The sequence below is a fragment of the Galeopterus variegatus genome, unplaced genomic scaffold (genome assembly GCF_000696425.1).
Source record: "Galeopterus variegatus unplaced genomic scaffold, G_variegatus-3.0.2 Scaffold3629, whole genome shotgun sequence".
In the NCBI taxonomy this organism is placed as follows: Eukaryota; Metazoa; Chordata; class Mammalia; order Dermoptera; family Cynocephalidae; genus Galeopterus; species Galeopterus variegatus.
This window is the reverse complement of record NW_007729740.1, coordinates 19,283-26,887: the sequence shown is the minus strand read 5'-3', so window position 1 is coordinate 26,887 and position 7,605 is coordinate 19,283. Positions and strand designations below refer to the sequence as shown.

The window sequence follows — 7,605 nt, the reverse complement described above, 5'->3', positions numbered from 1 at the left end:
GGCCGGTACGGGGGAAACACTGGGGGTTGGGATCCTTTGCCGGACCCGGAAAAAAAAAAAAAAAAAAAAAAAAAAAAAAAAAAAAAAAAAAAAAACTTAGGATAAGAAGAAAGCATAAATGGGAGTTTTTGTGTTTCTGGTTAGTTGAATTCTAGATTTGAAAGAGTTTGATATATATTTTTGAGATAAAATCAGAATGAGTTAAGAAAAAGAAAGAAAGAGAAAGAAGCAGCAGCAGCATAATCACTGGCAAGAAGTAGGGCAAAAATACCACCTTCTGCCTCTGAATTGCTGGAGGTTGAATGTGGCGCCAGAAACAAATCCACGAGATTTTAGTGCTTTTGTGTCTCCTTTGGTAATAAAAAAGCCAGTAGTAAAATAACTTGAAGTCATTACATTGTGATGCTGCCCCTGTTTAAATCAAGCCTGGATGGATAAAAATAAGTGTGGGTTTTGTCATTTTACAGGTATTCTTAAGGTATTCAGGAAAATGTACTTAAGTGGAACATCTCCATTCTCGGCAGTTCTGCATAAATGATGTGTAGCTGTAACTTCCTTCGTAGTTAAATTATAAGCTATTTTGTGTCACAACATGATTGAATATATGCCATTTCAGGCCAAGCCCAAGATAAATGACCCATATTCTAAGTTAAGCTTTTTACATTTGAAAAGAAGACAGCAACCACGGACCATTACTAAATCCCAGAGCAGAAAGACTGATGTATCACATATTCTAAATATCATTGAGTTGAAGGCAATGAGATTTGTTACGTATTATGATATTTGACAATGCATGTGAGCTTTTTAAATGCACTCCATGGTTTGGTCCTATTAGGCCCTGATACATCTAGTTGATGCCTCGTGTCATCAACCTGCCAGGAAGCTTTTGGAGAGCCATATGTTCCTGGATCCAAATCAAGAGTGCACCCTGACGTTTAAAAAATATTTTGTTAGACTAAATGACTGAGCTACCTTTGATGGCCCTGCCACATGAATTATGAAAACAGTTGACCACTTTGGGCCCTGGAACAATATTACCAAAAAGAAAAAGAAAAAAAAATCTCTTTTTTTCTGGTTGCTGATCTTATGCAGAACAAATGCCTCGTCCTTTCTATTATGAATCTTAGTTGAGATTCAATGTTCTTGTACTTCTTTATATTGGAACTTAACAAGGTATAGATGTCATTTATCCTGTATTTGCTTGAAGAGGCATGTATTCAAAGTTGATATATAATGTTATTTCTGAATCATGAGGAAGTCGAGACTTAATGGACAGAGGTAAGTTTCGGAGCCTGACTCACTGTTCAAATTCCAGCGTTATTATTTAGTAGGCTCCTGATCTTTTATAATAGGATAATAATATCTACCTATGGGATTGTTGTAAAGTTTAATGGCGAATAAGTGCCTGACACACTGTAGGCACTCGTAAAAAAAATGCCTTTGTTATTATTATCTGGCAAAACAGACTTACTCTAAAATTGCTATCTTAAAGATTTACAAGGATAAATACATGAATCCGATTATGCGTAAAACAACGGGGAACAGTTGGGCCTATAGCCAAGTGGAAAATACATAACTGGCCTAAAGACATTCAAAGACAAAAACAGCAACACATCACAAAAAAGCGATAATCACAACAAACTCACTGTGCCTACCTGACCAAATCTGTCTGCCTACTGGTCTCTAAGTATTCACATCCTTTCTAATAACTACTTAAGAAGTCATTAGAAATTAATTTGTCTTTTGGCAACTTTATATTCCAGACATGCAAACGACGCTTTCACTTTTTTTTTTTTTTTAACGAATAGCTTCTAAACTCATTTTAAGCCTCCCCTCTCATCTTTGACTCATACATTAGTAATTCTGTACATCCCAACTTTGTTTTACTGGTTCCCTGCCAATTCAGAGAACTTGAACACAGGGATACCACAAGAAGTTTATTCAGTTTCTCCGTCTGACTACCTGCATTCCTGGAAAGGCCAACAGGAATAGAAGAGGAAGGAAACACAGAATACGGTTCATTTCCTTTGGGATTTTGCCCCCCGCATTGCTATGATTTTCTTCAAGTCAGAGGCGTATTCAGTTTCTCCGTCTGACTACCTGCATTCCTGGAAAGGCCAACAGGAATAGAAGAGGAAGGAAACACAGAACACGGTTCATTTCCTTTGGGATTTTGCCCCCCGCATTGCTATGATTTTCTTCAAGTCAGAGGCCCATGGAACTATGTAGATGGCTATGACTTCTCTAAGACACAGACTTAATTTTTAGTTTTATTGCATTTCTTTATATTTTATTCTTCTTCTACATTGTGTTTGAGGCAAGTTTTGGGAAATAACAAAGGTTTTACTCTTGGGGAGAAAACTGCCTAGAACAATTCCCTGGTTTTTAATGTTTTTTCAAAAAACATTTTCCTCCTACATCTACTCAGGAGTTTACTTTCTTGCAAAAGATGGGCTTTCTAAAACCTTTCCATTGGCAGTAGTCCAATGTCATAATTACTTTCAATTAAACCCTCAAGTGTTTCACTTTCTATTTTTTATCACCACAAACAATTCCTGCCTCTGAGTAGGAGATTCAGTCTGTCTCAGCGAGCTTCCAGAAGCAGCCTACAAGGTCACAGAGGGCAAAAATTCAAACTCTTACCATGTTCTATGTGCTAAACGCAGCCCTCACTGAACCTCTGATGTTCAGCTCAATGTGGGAGACACAATGAAAACCAGAGTACTTGTAAGGAGAGAAGGGATTAGGGTGCATCTGAAGATTGAGGGGGACAGAGAAGTTCTGTTTTTCCAAAGTTTACATGGCTGCTAAGGAAATCTAGGAAAGTGTATGAAATTATTATCCAAAGATTTATCTAAGGATCAAATCAGATCAAATATTCTAAAGAAATAACTCATAAATCAAGACTACTGTCCTGACCCATTAAGTTGGAAATGTTTGCACTTTCCCAGAATTTATTTCACCCTGCAAATATATTTCTAACAGTACAATGTTATGATATGTCACATGTAGACAAGTCTACCACCCATAGCTATTTTCATTCTTAATTTTTTTAAAACAGTACGTGACATGATCACACACACACACACGAGGGTACTTCAAAAAGTTCATGGAAAAATAGAATTAAAAGATACTGTGAATCTTTTCGTGAACTTTTGAAGTACTCTTGAATATTGATTTTTATCCGTGATTCCTGACTCATAATTCCCATAGCCCTTGTTATTTTCTAAGTGACTAAAACAATAAGTATATCTTTCATTAAAGTATTTGCCCTTTTGTCTTCAGTTCCTGAAGCAGCTTCGGAACAGCTTCAGAGCAGTAAAGGTGAAAGACAGTCTTTTGTTGTAATGTTGGGGCACTTTAGGCCTCGGAAGCTGGCTCCAGAAAACAGAATCTTTCTCTCTGACCCTCTCCTACCCTCCTTTCATCCGTTCCTCTTTCACTCCAGGGAAAAATATACTCTAACCTTGGTCAGTCTTTCTATCTTGTAGCTAGCCATAAAGAAATTCTCTGACCTACCTTGTCAGATTGTAGGTCACAAGACCCCTGTTCTAGAAGAGGGTCCTGCCCAATACCTGGGAAGAAGGAATGTTTCACAGAGAGGCCAAGAAGAACCTGAACACACAGGCCTTGCTGGGTTTCCCCACTCAGTCTGTTAGCATTAGATCATAGCCCTTCTGTCCGATCACATTTCTACACAGTTGTCCTTGCTTCCATCATGCTTAGCCAATGAAGTCTCCATAAAGACCCAAGAGGGAAGGGTATGGAGAGCTTTTGGACAGCTGAACTCGTGTAGGGGCCAAGGGAAGACATCCCCTTCAACCCCTTGAAGTTGCTTTGAAAAATCACCTGATAAATACAGATCAATTTGAAGAAAAGGCATAACAAACTTTATTTGATCATAGTTTTATGTGACATGGGAGCCTTCAGAAGGAAGACACAAAGATGTAGGGCAATTGTCCATATTTATGCTCAGGTTGCATGAAGTAGACAGCCATGTAGAAATGTGATTGGACAAGAAGCATATGATCTAATGCTTATAGACTTGAGGGGGGAATCCCAGCAAGGCAGGTCTATTTGGATTCTTCTCGGCCTCTCTGTGTAGCATTCATTCCTCCAGAGTATGGGGCAGGACGCCTTCTGCAGTGAGGGCCTGTGACTACAATCAGACAAAGTAGGTCAGAGAATTTCTTGATGGCCAGCTCCAAGACAGAGAGGCGGGGGGCAGCGGGGGAGAGACTAGAGTCAGAGTCTATCTATGGTTCACCTTAGGGAAGAGGGATTCCAGTTTCTATGGCTTGCCTCAGGGAGGAACGGGGCTGGAAGACAGAAGAGCAGGAGAAAGGCAGAGAAAAGCTTTGCTTTGAGGTTGCATCTGAGGCCTTCCCTCACATTACTTTCTGAGCTCCAGCAGTGGCCTGCAGGAAGGTGAACGAGAACACATCGACGAGCTGGGAGAAGGGTAGCACACCCCAACTCCATGGGAGCAGACACCCCTGTGCTCAGGATTCTTCCAGGCCTCACCCTGTGTATCTCTTCATTGGCTGTTTATTTGTAACCTTTAAAATATCCTTTATAATAAAATGGTAAACATGTTTCCCTGAGTTTTGTGAGCTGCTCTAGCAAATTAGTCAAGCCTAAAGAGGAGGGTTGTGGAAACTCCAACTTGAAGCGGGTTCATCAGAGGTTCCAGAGGCCTGGACTTGCAACTGGTGTCTGAAGTGGAGGCAGTCTTGTGGGATGGAGCCCTCAACCTGTGGGATCTGACGCTATCTCCAGGTAAACAGCATCAGAATTGAATTGGATTAGGTGACACCCTGCTGGTGTCTGCTGCAGAATTCTTGGTTTGCTTGGCTAGTGGGGAAAAATCCCCATATCTGGTCACAGAAGTCTCCTATGTTGGTTGTGGTGTGGGAGCAGAGGAAAATGGTTTTTATTCCACCTGCAATGTTTCTACAAAGTACTTAGGATTACTTGGAGGTAGCCTCAGGAAAGGAACCTCCACAATTGCAGGAAAGCAGCAGAGGCGTAAGGTCTATCCTTCACCTTCTCTCCACCCCAGTCTTCTCCCACTCCCACCCTATCCCAACTCAAAGCCTTGTGTTCTAATTAAGGCAAAACTGAAGAACAGAAGCTTCGGCTTAATCAAAGTCTAAGCCTAGAAGTTGGGCCTAAACCTCATGGGTCAGGAACATTTTAAAAAGCAGAAATTGTTCATTTTCACAAATGAGAATCCAAATTTGCTTCTTTGACTTGCATGGCTGAAAATTGTTTTCTCTTGTTTAGACGAGGAGAGACCAGATGTGACTCTTAGGTTCACTTTCAACCATTCTGCTCAGTAATTGCTCAGTCCTTTCACTGCACATTCCTTTAGACTGCCTTTCTTTTGAATTTTGCACCTCAGTGGCCTTTTGGTTGAGTTGTGTTGCTGATAATTTCAAGATATCTCTAGTTCCCTGTGATTTGTCTGTTAAGTAGATTTACAGGTGAGTCTCTTTAGTCATGCCCTGAAAAGGTGTTAAAGTTTTTGTAATCTATTTAGAAGTGACACTATTTAACATAATTCTATTCTTTCATTTCTCCTCTCCTTATACATATAATCCATTAAACTGTTTTACAGAGGCTAAATATGAAAGGGCAGTAGCACTATCATATTTCTTTACCTGTTATCAAGACCACAATATTTTAACAGGAATGAAGACCCAAATGCAAATTTCCATTCTCTTTGTATAACATTTATGCACTGAAGAATGAATTGAGTACATGATTTTTCATTTCTGGAGTACTAGGACTAGTAATATGTGAGCTGCAAGAAGCAAGCATTAATCTAACTAGCTGCTAAGAAATGAAATGTCACTTAGAGGAACTTGTTTTTGCCAGCACACTCCTCCACAGAATTCTCCATCAAAAAGTAAGGGAAAAGTCATTCTTTTTCCAGTTGCATTATATCATAGCAAACCTAGCTTTTTTCNGTCTGTCTGTCTCTCTCTCTCTCTGCTCTCTCTGCTTCCACCATCTTGCAATGTGAGACCCTTCGGTCATTGTTGCCACCACCAGATGGACTTTGGACTTCCCAGTCTCAGAACTGTAAGCAATAAATTTTGTTTTCTTATAAATCACCCAGTCCCAAGTGTTTTGTTATAAGCAACAGAAACAGACTAATACAGATGGGGATAAAGAAAGTATTTCCTCAAAAGAACATTTTTCTAATTTTGTTGCTCATTAGGTATTGCTACTTGGGGCTGGCATCTCAGTTGCTGTGGGTTTTGGATGGTGTCACAGTGTGTGTGTGTGTGTGTGTGTGTGTGTCTGTATGTACTAGTTCTCTTCACTCATGTTATCAGATAAATTATTTCTGTGATAAACTGATATTACAACTTTCTTTTTTTTTTTGAGTGGGAAGATAACTATTTCATTTGGGGGAGTGGACAGGCATCCAGCCTCAGAACTTCCAGAATTGCTTTTTGGTACCCCCTGCCTTGGTGAAACTGAGCACATTGAAGCAAACAGTCTTGCTCAGGGGCCAACACTCACCCACTATGATGATACCGCCAATCTGGACATCCCTGAAGCAGGGGGACAGGTGCACAGACATGTTCTTGTGGCACTTGTCAAAGCAACTCTACTTACAGACATAGTGGAGATAATCCCAGTGGATGACAATGGCCCTCTGCATCTTCACCTTGGTAACCATGTCAGACAGGATCCACCCTCTCATGGAGACATTACCAGTGAAGGGGCATTTCTTACCAGTTTAGGTGCCCTCAGTGGCTTCTTTAGTAGTCTTGAAGCCCAGACCGATGTAGTATCTTGGGAGTTTCTCTGTGCCAGTTGCTCCTAGAAGGACCCTCTTCTTGTTCTGAAAGATGGTTGGTTGCTTTTGGTGAGCTCACTCAGTCTGAATGTCTGCCATCTCTCTGGCTGCCTAAAAAAAAGAGAGCAGTGGCATCTGGGTTTCCTTATCAACTACCAAGATTACAACTTTTTAGGTGAATTAATATCACAAGCAATATTAATGATAATAAAGCACTTTAATACAATAGGTGACTGCAGAGCCTCAGTTCACTAACTTTAGTTTTAAGGCATAACAATTTACATTTTTTTCTTTACTAATTAGTAGATAATGCCATTAATTTTTAGGATTACTTTCAGTACACTAATTTTAAAAGCATTTATTCAAAATAATTTAAAATAGATTTCAAAGAAAAGATAACAAAAACCCATACTATCATCTATATTTTGTGAAATAAAACTATCTTGGACATTTTATTGATTTTCTACAAATGTTTCTTCCTTTAAACATATGGTTACATTTAAGAATCTTTTGTTAAACATCACTTATTGATTCATTGTTCCATATAGTCGGATTTTTCCATTTAACTAAGGCTTTTCCCATTATTCTACCAAGATTTTTCAAATATTTCTTTAAAATACCACATACGTCCCTCTTTTTGTAAATAGTGATATTAAACATAATTTAATCTTTTAAACATAACTTAATTCCCTATTTGTAAATAATGGAATAATGATAATACTTAACCCAAAGAGTGTTTTGTTTGTTTGTTTGTTTTTAAAAGACGACCGGTATGGGGATCTTAACCCTTG

At 39.2% G+C, this 7,605-nt stretch overlaps 1 pseudogene; it reads right to left on the bottom strand.

The window, feature by feature from the left end:
• Positions 1-6,442: 6,442 nt before the first annotated feature.
• Positions 6,443-6,913, bottom strand: LOC103601212 (annotated as a pseudogene).
• Positions 6,914-7,605: the final 692 nt, after the last annotated feature.